The sequence below is a fragment of the Haliotis cracherodii genome, unplaced genomic scaffold, assembly GCF_022045235.1.
Source record: "Haliotis cracherodii isolate W230 unplaced genomic scaffold, xgHalCrac1.p SCAF_8, whole genome shotgun sequence".
NCBI classification, from domain to species: Eukaryota; Metazoa; Mollusca; class Gastropoda; order Lepetellida; family Haliotidae; genus Haliotis; species Haliotis cracherodii.
The window spans coordinates 46,687,755-46,707,550 of record NW_027266341.1 but is presented as its reverse complement, the minus strand read 5'-3'; the positions used below and the strand labels follow the sequence as shown (position 1 = coordinate 46,707,550).

Below are 19,796 nucleotides of genomic sequence, written 5' to 3'. Positions count from 1 at the left end.
ATTAATTCAAGTTTATTTTCGTTATAAACAGAACAGTTGTCCCATACTTCCGATGAGTATTCCAGAATAGGTCTTATAAGTGTCAGATAGATTTTTGACAGATTATATCTATTTAATTTATATTTAAGTTTACGCATGGCTGAAACCATTTTCGCTGTTGACCTAGCAATAATTGAAACATGTGCAGTCCATTTCGTATCTTGAGAAAACGTGACCCCAAGATGATTGTGGGTTTCAACATGTTCAATGGCACTGTTAGCATAGCAAATAATTGGATAATCCAGTACCTGTTTGTGACTAAAAAGCATGTATTTTGTCTTGGGTGGATTAAAGTTTACAAGCCATGTGCTTGCCCACTGGTGGAGAGAGAGAAGGTCTTGATTTAGTCTGTCTTCAATTACGACCATAACATTAGATGGAGTTCCTATACATGTATCGTCGGCGAATAACCTAGTAATATTTTGAAGCTGATCAGTAATATAATTTATCTAAACTAGAAATAGGAACGGCCCCAGTACAGAGCCCTGTGGGACACCTACTTTAGTGATTTTTTTACTTGATAAACTACCATTAATAAATTCTCTTTGGCAACGGGCTAACAGATAACTACGACACCAAGCTAATAATTTACCAGTTATACCATATTGTTGAGGTTTATGCAATATACCTTTGTGCCATACCCTGTCGAATGCCTTAGAAATATCACAGAATATCATACAAACATATTTGTGATTATCAAGTGAATTACAAATGTGACGGTAAATTTCAATTAATGATATGTAGTACAATTGTTTGGCATGAATCCCGATTGATATTTGGAAAGTAGTTTATTCTCCAGAAAGTAATTATACATTCTTTTAAAAATGAGTCTTTCAAATAATTTCACAAGACAAGATAACAGTGAAATAGGTCTGTAGTTGGAAGGGTTGGATTTATCTCCCTTTTTGTATAAGGCATTACATTAGCAAGTTTCCACTGTGATGGGAATGTGCTATTATTATATGTTCAAAAGACAAATTAAACAAGTATTTGTCACAAAGTGACGAAATGTCCCCCGCCTGTATATACACCATAGTACCAAATATGAAGACAATCTCAGCGATTAGTTCTTGAGATATCGCGGCAACACCGTTTTCCGACTCCAAAAGCAGATTTGCCTGCTGTGACCTTGAAAATGGGGTCAAGGTCACCAAAACCGACTGGTGTCTGCTGAGTCGGTATATACACCATAGTTCCAAATATGAAGACAATCCAGTGTTTAGTTCTTGAGATATCGCGGCAACAAACAGGTGGGACGTACAGACGTACGTACGGACGGTCGTGAATACTCTATCCCCCGCTTCGCGCTTTCGCGCGGCGGGGGACAATAACAAGCGTAAAGGATTGGCTATGGATAGTGATTTATATTAAGTAATCTGTGATTCAGGTTGTCGGGAACGCTTGCTTTATTTACCGGTAGGGACTTTATGAGATCTGTTATTTCTTGACTTTCAATAACGGTATAATCCAATTCATGTTCACATAGTTTAACAAATGGTGGTAGTGAGGGGCCTTCATCATCAACATTGGAAACTGACGTAAAATAATCGTTGAGAGCTTCAGCTTCAGAGGCGGGATCACGGTACCGGTGCTGGCTCCACTCTTTGATCAAGTGACGTCAATGTTTCCAATAATTAGAACTGATTTCCTTGATTTGTGTAGATAATAATTCATCTAAGTAAAGATAAAAGTTTTCCTTGGCAGATTTCTTCAAATTGTTTACTTTATTTCTCTGTTTTCTATATTTAGATAAATCGCGTTTATTGCATGTTCGTTAAGCTTTTTTTCTCAGTCGATCTCTTATTCATATTTCTCTACGTAGTTCACTATCAAACCATGGTTTATCTTTTGGCCTTATTGTGACAGCACGGCTTGGTATGCATAAGCTTATACAATTTTTAAATGTGGACAGAAAAATATCACATATTTCATCAATAGACTCGCAGCTATTAAACATGCACATCCAATCAGTTGATTCAATCAGTTCATTTCACTTCGCATAGTTACCATCTTTATAAATTAAAACCTCTCTCACATAGGATTTTTTCATGTCAATGCAGTTCTTCTTGGTTGAATCTTCATTGACGGAAGTTTGGGAAAGTCCAGACCTAGGGTCAACACCAAGGCTTGTTCTCCCAGCCTTAATCATACCTGATCAACGTTTAACAATGTAATAGCTAGAGCACTTATCCCCATACACTTGTGACATGAGGTCATGGATTTCTTGGGAAGTTCTTTTCTCTATAGGCAAAAGCCTGATGAGTGTTCGGTACTCGTTCTTTTCCATTTTCACTTTGTTTTGACTCACAGTCGAAAGTTAGTCGGACTGAGAACTTTTCTACCAGCCCTCTTTATGGATCAACATGTTTGTTAAAATGCTGTTTTAGAACCATGTATCAGGCAACGAAATTTATCCAGTACACTGACAAGATCCTTATCCAAAGACACAATGTACGGCTCCGTACACTTCAGTTTCCAACAAATAATTTGTTAGACGCATAGTGACTTAAAATTACAGATTTGCTTGTGTTTTCGTTCCAGTTTTGTAAATCAATATCAACACACCTGCTCCTAACTAGATGCGTACAATGACCCTGTAGTAGGCATGTATTTACAAAAACAGAAGCATTCTAACATGAGCAGCCCAGTTGGTAATTGGTAATTGTTTATTCACAAAAAGTGTTAGGCCGTAGGCCTATTACACAGAACTATTTACAGAGAGAGGAAGAAAAAAGAATTACCACTATTTTACATATATATCCACATCCATACACATTCATACACATACGCATATATACAAATAGATATTTAGACTGTATGTAGTGAACGAAGTCGAAAAGCTTTGTAAACGTAGACTGCTAGATTTCGTATGACTTTAAAGTTAGTGGATGACATAAGAGCATTAAATATATTTTTAGAAGGGGTTGTAAAATATTTAGGAGGAATGTATTTAGCTCTTAAATCATTACAAGCATTGCATATAAGCACAAAATGATATTCGTCCTCAATAAAATTATGTCTCTGTTCTCTAATTTCCTTAATATATCGACCGGTCTCAATTCGCAGCATGTTGATTCTATATACAAAGCTAAGTCGTTTATAAAAATAGAAAATAAAAATTACGCAGCCTTGCCGAAATCCTAAAGGGCAATCAAAACATTCTGTAAAACAATTTCTGATCTTAACACAGCCCAGTTAATGTTGTCATTTTCATCTTGTACTTGTGGCATTCTTTAAAATTCCCAGATAGCATTTCATACGTTGGCCCATCGTTGTTACCACGTCAGGTAGCATGTCACCCTCCTACCTAGAGTTCTATGCGGCCGACAGCCAGCCAGCATAGTTATGTTGAGTCACCACTGCGCCGGAGTGTTGTAGCATTTCGGAAATTATTTTCAAGGGACGCGACTCTTAATTGACAGCAACTCATAGAGGGCGCTGTGTTCTTACGCCCGACTTCGAGCAGACGACTCGACACAAGCAGAAGCTCAGTCATCGGAGGGGCGGTCGGGTAGCCTAGTGTTGACTATGTGGCCACACTAATTAGTATGTATCTCCATATGTGTAGTTTACACAAGTACACATATCAACTGTGATAACTCCACATCGATGGGGGAAGTGGGATATCCTAGTGGCTCGCTCGTCACGCCGAAGACCCGGGTTCGAATTCCGACATGTGTACAATATGTGAAGCCCTTTCTGGTGTCCCCCACCGTGATATTGCTGGAATATTGCTCAAAGCGGCGTAAAACCAAATTCACTCACTCACTCACTCAGTCATCGGTGTTCTGTTTTCCTCAAATATATAGCGGTAAGTGTTTAATTAATGTCTTATTATAATGTTTAAACAGTACCAGAGAAGAAACAAGCATTGTTCATTCAGAAAAATCAACACGAGTAATTATTTTTCAGAAATTAAAAACACCACGTACACTAACTTCATAATATGTCACTCTGATTGCTTGCATAACCATAATATACTAGCATACTATTACTGGCCGTATCATAAAGTTTGTAGTGATCGTGAGGAAAAGTTAGTGCAATGTAATGTGCATCGTATCGCATTAGGTGCGGTGTCCATCTTAGCTAGTTCCAACAGTTGGGAGGTCACCGGACAGCGAGTGACCACATGAATACCTAAACAAATCTGACTGTCGTATTTGTAAATGAATACTGATTGTTTCTATTCTCATGTATGGCTGAAAATGGAAATCAAACTCAACTGAAAAGATCAACTTCGTTTTCGCTTGTGGCAATTTTACGGTAAAAAATATCAACCAAACGGAATAATTCAGAACGAACCTTTCCAAAACTCTAAAGATTCCGTGTACATGATATTATAAGCGTATGCTGATTCCTACTGATCGATGTTCAGTGCTTTTCACTGTTGTCGGCAACATCGCGAGTTCAGTTTTCGATCACCACACAGTGGCCGTGGGATTATATTTTTTGTTATTAAGAGGGATAGATGATGACATAGCCTCTTATTTATTTGTGTATATATAGGAATTATCAACTACTGCGGGGAGTTATGGTTAAAACTAAGGGTACGTATTGGATTAGATTAGAAAGCATGTCCGATTGTGAATAATTTATTTCAATAAATATTTACAGAGCTGTTTCAACTTCGTCTGGTATTGTCTAAGCTATTGCATTTTGTTAATTTTCCCATGTTACTATCTTTGTAAATGTTAGAACATAGAATCTATATAAATATCCTGGCATATTAACATGGAAAATAATAATGTCAGTATTTAAAAAAAAAAATTCACATTTTTAATTTGGATAAAAAAACCCGAAGAGTTAACACTTCTATCACTCATTATTCATATTCAACATCCATGCTTCAAATATGGGAACTATTTATTTTTTTTGGCAATATATATATTTATCATTTAGATCTATCTATATATTTTTCAAATAAGGTTTTTTAGAAAATTGGCCAACATATTCAGTGTCACTTGAATCACTAGTTTGTGATGTACTGCAGAAAGGTAAAGTTACTGCTTTTGAATAATTACAGTTGATCTATTGACTGATAAAACTATTTGCCAATATTAACACCAGTTACATCATACTAGTACTGTTAGTTAATTGTTAATTCTTTCAGGTGTAATAAACAGTATTGAGGAAGCATATTTATTTAAAGCACATCACTGACAGAAAGGTATGTATGGTGCAATAATATATACAAACAAGTTTGATTTCGATCAGCGTATTTTATGAGAAAATATAGCTTTTGTTCATGTTTTGAACTTAAAATATTTTTTAATTCAACATTTGTGCGACCTATAACTTGAGAACTACTGTATGGATTATTTTTCAAATTTAAGGAACCCTTCTATACTATTAGGAGAGGTACAGTGCAAAGTGTGATTTCGATAAGTGGATTATCTGAGAAAATATTGCCTTTTGAGTGGATGGAGTGGAGGTTGGGGTATTAGTGAACTGTGCTCACATTTTGCCTTGTTCAATTCAATGCTAAACGTTTTTCCGCCTATGTATGATCAAAGAGCATCATGGTATTACTGTCAATGTCTTCTTCGCACTTTCAGAAGTTTTTAACAGTTTAATGACTGACATCCGACATCAAAATATCATTTGGGGGAATGCAACCATTATTGCCCCATTATTTTGTTAGATATCTATGTCAAAAATATGTCCCTTGCCTTGTCATTTTATTACATTTGTGTCATTGTTTTATACAGTTACAAAGGCATAAGGAGAGCCAAAGGATACACTTGATGATCATCCCTGTGATAAGTTCTTCTGACTCTTCATTTGTGGACTGAAAAGGCTCCTCAGCTACTAAGCCCAAGTTCTGACTTGTCATTAAACAAATAAATAAAGGTGACCTCAACCAGGATTCTGTTGTCATTCCGTTGCTGTCATCATATTTTGTAATGGATCAAAGAAATGGATCTAAAGACATCAGATACAAAGACAATTCAGCTTGCCTCAGTGTTGCTCTCAAAGCTGAATGTATTGGGTAAGGCCAAGAAAATATAAATGTTTCAATTTGTGCAGGGCTTATTGTCTGATGGTTTTTAATTTGCAAATACGTGGGAAAATCAAATGTCTTTTAACTGTGTTGAAACATTTGTGAACAATTTGCACATAGCCTTGAAAATTGTTTTGGAAAATAAATTATACAACCAAATTGTACATGTCACTAAATACACTTAGGTTTTTTTCTTGGCCGTTTTTCAAACTATGCCGATGTACTCTGCCAAAAGAGAGTGCATTTCATTGACTTGCTGTTTCATGGATAGGGTTAAAGGGAATTCAGATTGCAGAATGTATTGCTTGGTACCTGATGTCTTAACTAGATTGGTACCAACACTTCAGGCTGCCTGGGAGGTATTGAAGAATAAAACAGGCGTTAATCTACAAGGACATTGCAACAACGTCCTGCATTGGTTGTAGTATCGCCCATATGTATGCAAGACACGTTGTCGCGACGTTTTGATTAAAAGTTGTAGCAATGTAAAAAATGGACGTTGTGACAACGTCTTGATTTGGTTGTATTTAGGTTTACGCACAACGTAGTAGCAACCAATCTGGGAGTCTACAGGTTTACGTTGTGACAACGTAACATCACAACGTTGTGGCAACGAAAAGTCAACGTTGTCACAACGTAGAATTGTTTGCTGGGTCAAGAAGTGTTTCTTGTAGATGGGTACAACTAAACTTATACTACGTTTATATGTACTTCTCCATCTGCGTCCTACTTATCATTTCCCTTCACACCGATCTAGAATTACATGTATAACAGAGCGTACGATCGAGAGTACATGTAAGGCAATAATTATAACGTCCAATGTCGCACGAACATGCTTCTGAAAGCAAATTTATTTCATGTCAACAAAAAAGAAAAGCCTTGTGCGAAAAGCAAATAACGATGGAGAGACGAAATATATCAGCATAAATGGTCAAAGGTTTGTACAAGAACGTCAATAAAACAAACAAGTGGCAACACAGTGTACATGATAGAATTGAAACACAGTTTCCCATCGCCTATATCCTTCTTCATAACGATGTTCGTGTATTTATAACACGTCTCTACAGAACGAAAGTGTTTTCAAACACCCGGTGTCATCACTGATTTTCAGTGGTCCATTCATCTGATTGTCACGGCTGTTTTGCATTTTACACTAAATGGAATCAGTTTCGTTTCGTCTCGTCGGATAATCGAGGTCTGGTTATTCTCTGGCATTTGTGTTTTATATTTTCCATTAATAGGACAGGTTATAAAGTGCCTTTATTGGGACACGTGTACAATGTTTGATAATATGAGACACCCTAAAACACAAAATGGCTACTGTCAAACTAGTTGAGTGATCTATGATGTATACATAAGTATCCACAGTTTCCTATACAAGCATATCGTGGTAAATATTTTGAAGTATACGATCCCAAGCTGGCTACTGACAGAAAACAGAGAGTCGAGCGGTTTGTTTGCGCAGACGGGCGGCGATGTCTCCAGCCGGGGAGAGCATTCTGTGTCACGTGATCAGTAACAGTTATAATCGTGCGGGGGGTGTGGCAGACCGGATTGAGTTGTATGTTTTCTATAGTTCAAATATCAACTCTAAATTATTTGGGTGAGTCAGCACCTTACAGTGAAGGGTCCGTCCCAGTTATGTAACCTATCCTGTGTGTGTTGTCGGTATGATTCCGTGCAACATGATCCGGCAATGTGTACTCACTCTCTTGTCACCCTTCTCATGACCTCCTTCCCATATATAGCCTTCTGCAATTGGCGGGGTTGAGTGAGGAGGTGTCCTGTTATAACCCTGATATATCATTCCGTTAAGAGAATTGGTTTTTTTCGTTGCACAAACAGAATGTAACATCCAGTTTAGTCAAGATTCGGACTTCAAGTTAAACACATACAGGTAATGAATCGCTTCGTTATGTGTTTATATTTCTTGCTTCTTGTTACTAGGAGTCTAATATGTCTTATTTTGGTTCTTTGTTATTACAATCAGTGAAAGGAAATAGAATTAATTGCGCTAAATCGTTTGAAGTGTTGGTGAGATGTAATGTGTTAACTGGTTTGTGACGTTGTTCACAGAAACATTGCTCTTGGAAATATTTTTGTGATTTGCATAAGCGATTTTTTTTCTTTGTTTAACGCCGCATTCAGCAATATTCCAGTGGCACCCAGTAATTAATTGTCTGGTTGTGATAATTCAGTGAGTGACATCATAAGAATCGATATATATAATTGGTATAAACACTAACATAAATGAGGCGAGCGTCCATGTTACTGGCGTTTTTCATTCGTCCTGATAAGCAGGTGGCCTGGGTCTTTGTCTCTGCAAAGATCACGACGTCGTGATCAATGACATTTCGATTCTTTCTTTTTGAACATGTCATAAATGTATCGACTGGCGTCTCGATTGAGCCGTGCACACCACGGGTGTTGTAAAAACATGATTAAGCATGCAGTAGATGTCTAACGTATATATAAAGTAATGAGTAATGTTCCTGAAAGGAACCTTATCTATATTTGCACGAAGTCCAGTCTTGTTGCCATGGAGAGGCAAAATGTAAGCAAAAACTGAAAAGCGAAAGGTACCAATTTAGCAGTTGTCTGATCTGTATACAAAAGTTTACTTTCTGAACAGCTTATTGTGTTTTATAATCCGCAAATAAACCATAATGTTGACATTGAAATATCCCAAATATAAACATTAGAGCATCCTAAATGTATAAAAACACGTGTACTTCTCTGGTGTGTATACAAGGTTTCACGCTATGCTCTGACAGCGAACCTAGCTACCCTTCTATGACATACAGTAAATTTAGAATAAACGCTGGTTCAACCAATGCAACGGATCGAAGAGACATCGAAGGCATGCATTTGAAGCAATATCGACACATATTTGATATACAATAACGCCCGCTTCTTATAAAAGACCTTCCGAAATCGATACATTCACGTCAACTATTCGAGTTAATACTCGAATATTCGAGTTAATATATTCACACTGTAAAAGTGATGTCCAGTCAACGTTCCACTTCAAATCAATGAATGTCAACATTGCCAAATAATTTCACAAGATCGTAAAATTGGTCATATAAATATATTACATGTTGTAGGAAGTGGTATATTTCACGAAAGTTTTCTCAACGAACCCGGACTAGAAGCGACTGTAAGTAAAAGACATGTCTCACTCCAGGTTTTGTGAAAACATGTCATATAAATATTTGAATGTACTTGATATTTTTTTTGCACATATAATTACGATAAACAATGACCACATTCCAGTTGCCAGGGTAACTTTTCAATCCATTTTGAGTTTTACACCCAGGTGTATTGTTGTGATTGAAATACATCAGCAACAGTGGCTGCATCTGATTAAAGTTTATGCTATTCAGCACTTTACCAACCTTGAAATTCTTCCACATTATTTGCATAGGTTCGATCGGTTTAACATCACACAACAATACACAAAACGGTTAACTTTCACAACCATTGTTACCATTGGAATAATGTTTTGGACAACATGTTTCAAAAGGCATCTTTTTCAGTGATTTATTACGTATACGTAGTAATGAAGGAGTCATATACATACAAAAGAAGTAAACTTTTGTGCAATTTTGGACATAATAAAGAGCTCTCCCTATAGACTTTCCGTTTGATTTAAGTCATGTTGTCAACTGACACAGTCGCACTGTAACTGTATATACGTAATAGTACTACAGCGTCATTGGTGTGAAGTGGCAATACGTGACGTGTACGTGCTGCTAAATCCTGATGAACAGGATTATCCGATCATATTGGATATGTGAACAGTTTAGGGCGCTTATCTATGTGTGGCTTTCTCATTTTCTGGCTTAATTCTTCAGTAGTAAACTGTATATGAGTGAGTGAGTGACACTGTGGTTTTACGTCGATTTTAGCAATATTCCAGCAATATCACGACGGGGGGCACCAAAAATGGGCTTCACACATTGTACCCATGTCGGGAATCGAACCCGGGTCTTCGACGTGACGAGCGAACGCTTTAACCGCTCGGCTACCCGACCGCCCAAAACTGTATGTGGTACAGATATATAAGTTTCTTTCTAAATTTCATGGCATAGTTTGCCAGTAGTAAACTGTATATCAACAGAATGTGGTACAGATTCTCCAGTTATTGCTTAAGTTTGTGAGTCTAATGTATCACTAATAACAATAGTGTGGACACGACGGTAGACAATGGATGATAAATGCATAATTCTATGCATGTTTCTTTGTTTCAGTTTGAGCAGCACATGTGAACATGTATTCTGATGAGATTATAGATGGAGTGGGAGGAATGTCCAAGTTCCAGGCCTTGGTAATATTTGTGTTTAACGGGCCGAAGCTGATTACGTCTTGGGGAATGTTGATGATGTCTTTCGCGGGGGTGACGCCACAGCTTTGGTGGTGTTCTAATGTAATTAACAACGACGCCAGTAATAACACAGGATTGAAACAGTGCTCAGTTGGGGACAATAGCACCTCGTGTGCCTTTGTGTACAGCAAGGAGAAAAGTACTGTTGTGAATGAGGTGAGAACCTTACATCATCACTTTTTAAGTTTTTTTCCAACAGTATACAGTATGAATGTTATGGCCCGAATATAATATTACTTACCTCAGAAAAAATATTTCACGGGTTTTGTTTCCTACTTATCGACATACTAGATATTGACAAAAGTATACACTGAGAGAAAAAGTGTGCATGAATACGTGTGCAAAAAGGTTAACATAGAGGTTCATTACAAAACTCTCATGGGAACCACATATAGAGACCGCTGAATTACATGCATGTGGGGAAATCATAGGTATTGGTAAACTTTTGGTATCCATATTCATGATTAAACAAACTTACGAATAAGTAAAAGAAAAAAAAGAAAATTAGCACAGGAAAAGTCCGCATTCAACTAACCAAATTCCTCACATGGGGCATGGTACGCATGTGTTATAGGAGGTTGTTTGTGTTGCCTGTTTACGTAGTACCACGTGGGTAATAGATTTAGGTCATAGATTGTCGAGAAGTGTCAGTGATGTGAGATGAGATTACACGTCACATTCAAGATCATTGTGGTTACATAACGATGTGCAGGCAAGAGTGCGTGTGGCTGATTGTACTTGTCTGGAGTGCTAGCCCACCGATATGCCGTGTCTACCCAAACTTTTATCCCCGTTATGCCGAAAGTCAGGCAGGATAACAACAAGAGCCATCTTTTGTCACGGAGTATGACGCGACCAGGACATCGAACCACAGACTGGACAGGCGCCCTGTTCATTAGACTAGGGATACGATTTTATAAGTTATACACATTCTGTGAATTGATGTTGTAAGTATGACTAATATTATTGAACCATATTCTATGAAATAAGAGTTTGCTCCTTAATGCTATTCAAACTTCCGTTTCAGTGGGACTTTGTCTGTGACAGGGCAGGAATCAGGCTGTTAATCACATCGGTACAAATGGGAGGTGTTTTGGTAGGAGCCCTCTTCAGTGGCCAGTCTGCTGACGTTATTGGCAGAAAGAAGACATTATTTATCGCTCTATTGTTACATGGAGGACTGAACTTGGTGGCTGCGTTTTCAGTGTCATGGCAGATGTTTATAGTGCTAAGGTAGGCTATAAACAGAATATAACCAGTTTACATTATAATACACAAATAAACGAAACGAGTAAACAAGTTTACGTTGTAAGACACATTTGGTTTGTGCTTTTTGTTGTTTGGCTACGAACATGATATGATACAATCTGTATTTTATTACACTAACAGGTATTATATTTTACAGGTTTCTTATTGGAGCTATGGTTGGTTCACACTTAGTGGTTAGTTTTCCCTACACCATGGAGTTCATAGGAAAGGGTTGGCGTCAGATCACATCTGCAATTACGTTCTGGCAATTTGGATCAGCCCTGTTTGCCATGTCGTGTTGGCTGCGCCCGGATTGGTCTGATCAACATATCATACTAGCTGCCCTACATATCCCTTTCTAGGCTTGTTGGTTGTGAGTATATCCGTTGGTTTAAATATATGCTCTCTAATATATGATCGGTAATTGTTAAAAATAAATATGATTGTACTGTAGAAACAGGGAGCTGCGATCATTGATCAAAATATATATGTTGGAAATGCTACAAGTTGACATAGGTTTTGATCGTCCATCTGCAAACGAAACTATTTGTGAATTGGTTGTCAATACATTTAACCTTGCACAGTGTTGCGCCAGAAAGTTTGCGGTGGCTGGCAGTTCACGGTAAGCTGGAGGAGGCAGAGAAGGTGGTGGATCAGATGGCTCGCTACAACAAAAGAGAGAAGCCAGCCAACACAGCCATTCTCCTGAAGAAACTGTCAGAAGAGGAGAAGAAAAAGAGAAATTCCGATCACAAATACAACTATCGTGACATTTATCGTCACTGGGATATCTGTTGGAAATCACTGGTTATTCAGGTGATCTGGTAAGTTAACATTTAGAAAAGTACGCATTCTTACCTTAGGCATATAATACAGCACGAATGTATTTTCATGTTCATTCTTCCCCACAGGATGTGCATGTCCTTTTCGTATTATGGAATTTCATTCGGCGTTGGAAAATTGGCGGGGAACCTTTACCTCAACATGTTCCTTGTTTCTATCATAGCATTACCTGGAACAACGATGGTATTCTTTCTAAGTAGCAGGTTTGTATGTACATTTACTATATGCCATGTCGTAAATAAATGCTGGTTTGAATTTATGTCAAACATTTGAAGGAAAATTGTTGTAAAAATTAATACTTTTGGAGTTTTCAACATTTAAAATTATTGAACTCCGACAAAGCTTTACCTGTATATGATGTAAATATATAAACATTTCATAAACTTAAACCAAAAGTGTTTATGAAAATGCGTGAAACTGTATTGTTTCTTTATAAAGTATTAAATGTTAACAATTCTGTCATACACATACCAGATCCGTGGTGATTCCGGTTAAGAAAAGAGTTTCCCAGCAACCTACATGTATATATGTTGTAAGAGACGATTATGCATAGGATGGTCAGGCTCGGTGGCAAATCTGGAATGTTGCTGAGTGTGACGTTAAACGACAAACCGAATATAAATGTACGAACACAAAACACCACTTTTTCTTTAAAATGTCAACTGTTTACACAGAATGCAATTCTTTATCTATCAGAATCGGAAGGAGATGGACAACATTCATCTTTTTCTCTGTGGCTACCATTGGGGCATTTGGCGTGGTTATTGTATCCAGAGTCGGTATGCATTCTATAGTTGAAGTGTATCTCACATTAGATCATTTGCAATAGAATTGGCAAGTTACATTCTTGTCGTCTTTAACTATGTATTTGTTTTGCCCGTTTTTTTCTGTCAATGAATATCCACAGGAGTAAATACAGGATTTCTACCCTTAATACAAATGCGCATACATATGAATACTTAACACTGTTTATGTTATAACCATTTCCTGACAGTGGACAAAGATAGATGTTTAGAGCTCCGTTGTTACTATTTCTTGAGATCGAAGGTTATCATTGTAATTTGGGAACATATTAACTACATGAATCTTTTAAACCGAATTGTAAGGCGCCATGAATGCGAAATGTAGTTTCCAGTGACAGCATCCGTGGACCAGCAACAACGACGATGGCTCTGATCTGTAGGTTTGGAGTAGGGTCCGCTTGGAACTCTTTTCAGACGACCACCAGTGAGCAATACCCAACAGTTATCAGGTACTAGGTATACCTAGAATTCTACCATGAATTTGGAATTTATTCGATTCTGATTGGTCAATCAGAGGCTATTAAATCACAATAAACCCCCTCTGAACGAAACAGCTAGTTTGACGGCCGCATCACCGCGGAAGCTAATAGTCATAGAATAGTACTATTTTCAGTCATTGTCGGTAGTCATATTAAAAAAATTAAATTTACAATTACAGGTTACAAAATGCACAGATGCGGTTACTACAATATTTAAAGTGTGGCAATACATTTCGTGCAAAAAAACACGACAGAAATCTACAAAGGGAATGTATTTAAGTTTTGGAGACGACAGAGAGCATGGGATTTTGGCGCTTTTCTATGTACGAGTGTGACGTCATATATTTTGCGTCACAATGAGCGATATAATGTCACAATGGTGACGTGTGATGTAGAGCGAAAGCCTTGCAAAGCTTGCTTTGTTTTCTTTAGGGATTCCCACCTCATGTTAGCTTACCAAGTTGCCGTGCTTATATGATAAAAATGCCTGTCATATGTTCGAGTGAAGTATAACGGTGTAAACAAACTGCTTGAGTATTTACAACGCCATATTTTGTTCGGTGATTTCGTAATTCAGATCGATAACCAACTCAAAACCATGCCGCTTCACTCAGTATATTTGCTAACACCAAAGAGTACGCGTTTTATTTAGTCATGGTAGAATGGAGATAAACATACAGCTGCGCGTTCGGTTCCAAATTCAATTTAGCGGGGTTAAATCTACAGGTAACCTAGCTCTACATTGAAAACAAAGTATGTTTATCTCCTAAGTGAGTGACTTCCGTTTGAGTAAGAGGAGAGTGAGTGAGTGAGTTGGGTTTAACGCCGCTTTTAACAGTATTCCAGTCATATCTCGGCGTTTCAGCTTAATGTGGGAGGAAAGCCCGAAGTGATGCAGGTCTCAGACGTTTAAAACTTCGGTGAAACCCACGAGCACGGGTATGGTGCTGACAAACCTAGAAACATAATCGGGGCGAACCGGGATTCGAACCCACAATCATAGGTTTCTGGCGTGCCTAAGTGACGCAACTCTTCACAGCGATTAGACGACTGGGCCACCCGTGCCCCCTTTGAGTAAGAGGGATTTTATTTTTTCACAGATTGAGAGCTTAATGTAACCTAAAGTTTTAATGGTCAGGTGTAACCCATGAACACGGGTATGGCTCGGACAGAACAATGATAATAATCCGTCAATTCTTGGGCTCATACCATGCCAACAAGACAACCATTGGACGGTTAAGAGGCGTCGTCTATATGGCGTGTTTGACTCCTGGGTCCCAGTGTCCCTTCTAAGTAACTGCAACATGCCAGTATCATGTTAGTAACCATTATGTAGCTCTCAGTTAGAAATGGAATATCAGTGTTTTCATCTTCCAGGAATCTGGGTTATGGTGCCGCCAACACTGCTGCCCGTGTAGGGAGTATCGTGTCTCCTTATGCATTTGCCATGGTGAGTGGGTACCATGATCGAGGCAGTTGAATGCTTTCATGCCTGCGGGCACTAAGAATGGGCACAATGTAACTTTAGGAATCATTATGTTTTCCGTGTCCCAAACAAAGGGAAATGAACACCAAAAAACCGTTGCCCCTATGTGTGAAACAGGAGGCTGCGAAGTAATAAATGAAATAGATTAATATGGATATCCGTTGTAAGTAGTACATCGTATTTACAGCCTCGAGGCTACGGATGACACAATATTTATTTAATTCATGTTTTTATTCTTCCTACTCACGCCCCTGTGCTTTGCTGTATCGCAAGTTTCTCTTCGTCTCTCAATGAGGATTTTCAAAGTCGATATTGCAACTGTACGTGTATTTATTTTTGTATGTATAATATGGTTATTGATGTCAATTCTCGATTTGACCCCAAGGACGATTCTGTTCTGGTGGTATATGAAACAGTCCAGCGACCCTTTAAATAACCCACTCTCAAAACATTTCTTCAGGTGATACATGTTTCTCTCATGAAATGTTAACATTTGATTGACTTTTCAGGGCGGTGAAGATCTATTACCCCCTTTTGTTATTGTCGGATCGACCATGGCAGTCTGTACACTGTTAACAGTATTGTTGCCCGAGACAAATAAAACCCCGCTGGCGGACACGACAGTAGAGATTTCGAGAAGAGATTACACACTTGATAAGATGTTGAAGAAGTCAGTGAAGGGAAGACTGCTAAAAACAGCTCATTGGAGATTTGACAAATTTCTGTACTCAATATTGTATTTCGCTGAATGCAGGCGCTATGGGCTCCTGTTATATCCGTGAGGGAGCGGACCACATCACCATTTCATTGTAATCAGAGAATTGAACGAGAAAGCTCTCTAACTTCGTGCATGTGACAGATGGACAACTTTGAATTACAGTGAAACACGGTTAGATATTTTCCTAGATCGTTACTGTAGAAACGAGCTGCACATATTGGCGGTCTTTACCGGGATCGCCTGTTAACATATAAAAGCACGCGTTTGTAACTATACGTTTCTCCGGAAACACGTTAATCTAGACGATGTCACTAGAAATTAGTCCCTATCACTGTTGTTTCATATTAGACAGGTTTTTTGGCGAGATACTGGTGGTCCAACATATCTACCACCAAACAAAGTCCAAATTATAAGGAAATAACATATTCAAGAATCTCCACTCATTATACATGTAATAATATTGAACTGAGTTGATGAGTATTCATGATCACCGTCTTTAATATCATATTGGTTGTCTCATGCCGAGTCAACTTTTTATGAAGGGGAAAGCCCAAAGTGCTGCAGGTTCCACTACGTTTGTCACACAACGAGGTAAAATCCACAAGCACGGTTATGGTGCGCAGACACAGAATCGCAAATGACAATGTGGTTTAGTGATGTTTATGTGAGGCAAAATGAATGTTTCTAAATGGTACAAATATTACATATAATAGAAAAACTACTAAATATGAAATGACATTGCAGTGTACACATGATGTATTTTGTTCGTAACGCCGACAACTGTTATACATAAATACATTCAATGTTTTAAATCGTGTATGCATACACACGAACAGACCTACATTTTTTACAATACTGAAGGCTATGTATCAGCGATTCGTGTTAATAAAATGCCCGATAGAAAATGTATTTGGTCTTCTTTTTTTTCATAGCTTGACACAATGGTCATTTGAAGTTTTGTAAACATGATGGCAGATGGCTGAACTTCATGTTTTTGCAGGCATATTTAAGACAACTCGCCGAAGTGATGTGTTCAAGAAGAATGCTACTCACCATGGTCTCATGGTGTGAGATACCTATGTATGTAAGTATTGATTCAATAAATTAACCCGAAGGAATCCACTTAATGTCATAAATGCCATAATAATGCGATAATCGTGTTTTCTTGATTGCTGACATGCTAAATAGGACACTATGAAATTATATCTTTCTGTCACCGTGTTCTGGTTTTGTTGGTCGTAAAAATGTGTATAAGACTTGTTGTTAATAAAGATATATTTCCAAGTGTAGAAACTTTAAAGTTTCAAACCTATTCATAAAAGAGCTGGAACAGGTAAATAGTATACATCCAGATCACTCATATGTCAATACAGAGTTAACAAACACATTTCCGGCAAATTTGTCCTGGGGTTTCCATAAAACTTCGCAAAACAAATTCAAGTGCAATTAGAAAGAAATACTTGACAAACAAACGTAGGATAGCAATTTTTAGTGAAGAGACTGAGAGTCAAATTGAAATGGCAGATCAATTTGACAGTAGCAAATTGGAGCTTGTACAGTTTGAATATCGGTGTTTCAAGAGACGGAACTATCTGCAAGCTCACATCATATATAATCCACCAATGGGTGGGTTGAGAAAGGATTGGAAAGTTAGAGGTGTGCGACAGACTGGGAGAAAGTTGCAATTAGTCAAGGAGGAGGTGAACACTTGGACGAGGCTAATTATTCCAACACTTGATGAACAAAGTCATCTCCGAGAAACCTACCTAGGTCACGTGGCAGGGCATGAACGGGCCAAAGTGGAGTCTATTTTGGAAGTTCATACTCCCAAGAACAACAGTATCCTTGGGATAACGGTCGGCTACCGCAAATTTTGTAAAAGCAACAAAACCCTTTCCAGAGTCATGAAACATCGCCGCTTAAAGCAAAGTCGTTTGTTCCTTTATGAATCACTATCCAGTGACGTCTACAGGTGCTCCCCCATCGATAGAACTCGCGATATACACACGCAAAGGTAAGCCAGTTGTTCACCCGAAACGGGGGAAAACACGGTACAAGTCAAATTAGGGCATTGCATCGGCCAACATTTTGGTCACTGATACGTGAAATCTGGAAACGTTGTCCTCACGTCCACCATATAACCTTCTGAAACCCCCACCATGGCCCAAAATTCTGTAAACGTCATATGGCGATCACCGATGTCATGATAATGACATACATTTTCCCCAAACCAAAAAGCAATATGACGTAAATCCATACTACTTCTTGAGTTTATCGACCCGTGAAGACCCGGGGAAGAATAGGTCTTCAGCAACCCATGCTTGCCGTAAAAGGCGACTATGCTTGTCGTAAGAGGCGACTAACGGGATCGGGAGGTCAGGCTCGCTGACTTGCTTGAAGCATGTCATCGATCCCAATTGCGTCAATCGATGCTCATGATTACAATCACTAGATTGTCTGGTCCAGACTCAATTATTTACAGACCGCCGTCATATAACTGCGATATTGCTGAGTGCGGCGTAAAACAACAAACCAAGCCAAATTTAGAGTTAATCCTGTTAGCCCGTATGAATCGTCGTCTGATATTTAGTTTAAGTTACTGGAGCCCTGATAAACATATCGTGCATACTTTAATGGATGAGGCGGTCGATGAAGGCCATAGGCACTTCAGCCCACACTCTGAGGAACGCCTGACGCAGTTCAGCTGCAGTTTTCACCCTTGGTCGGAGGTTATTCAGCCGTCTTTGAATCTCGTCCCACAGGTGCACAATGGGATTTAAATCGGGACTGAGGGCAGGCAACTGCATGGTTCTGATGCTATTCTGCTGGTGGAAGTCTCTTGTCGCACTCGCAGTGTGGGCACGGGCGTTATCATGCTGAACCTCGTGGTTGCGGCGACGTGCCAAATGAGGAATGACGTGTGATCTCAAGGCTTGATTAATGTACCGAGCTGCTGTGACACCATTGCCTCTCCCTGGACCGATGTTCCAGAAGACCAAAGGGCCGACCCTCTGTGCAAGATCAATTCCACCCCACACCATGATGCTCGGACCACCACAAGAGTCTTTCTCAACAACATAAGCATCCGAATAACATTCCCCACGGCGTAGCCAGTCTCTTCCTCTGCCATCTGCTGTTGAGATACAGTAACGGCTCTCGTCTGAGAATAGGACTCTTCTCCACTGCTGGTGGCGCCAATGCTGGTGACGTGTTGCCCACTGAAGACGGTCCCGGCGATGACGTGGTGTCAGGCTGGGTCCTCGGTGTGGCCTGTGACAGTGGAGTTGTCTGCTCGTCAATCGGCGACGCACGGTGTCCGCACTAATGTGTCGCGTGTGTGTCCCCATGGTCTGTCGAGCAGTTTCCGCAGCAGTAACAAAGCGATCTTGAAGATGCTGTCGCACAATCTGACGATCCTGACGGCGGGTGGTGACCCTTGGTCCTCCACTACGTGGTCGGTCATATGTAGTGTTGGTGGTCTGGTACCGTTGCTGGAGGCTGTAAATGGTCCTTACGTGGACTTGAAATGCATTGGCTACTTGCCGGGCGGTTTATCCAGCTTGCAATCGTCCAAGGACTTGGTGTCGCTGATTTCTTGTCAATCTTGGCATGTGGTAGCAATTCAATAACGAATGAATGTTATCCGATATGGGTGGATTTTTATAGGGCAAGAAATGGGGGAAGGCATGTGCTTTTCAATTTGCACGGAACACACGTGCATCGGGTTACCATGGCCGTTGTCGTGATGCGTTTGGGCGATCGGTTTTATTGTCATCTGCTTTGGGGTTTTTA

General features: G+C 39.1%; 1 pseudogene; it reads left to right on the top strand.

The window, feature by feature from the left end:
• Positions 1 to 10,313: 10,313 nt before the first annotated feature.
• Positions 10,314 to 16,001, top strand: LOC139450545 (organic cation/carnitine transporter 2-like; annotated as a pseudogene).
• The last annotated feature ends 3,795 nt before the right edge of the window (positions 16,002 to 19,796 follow it).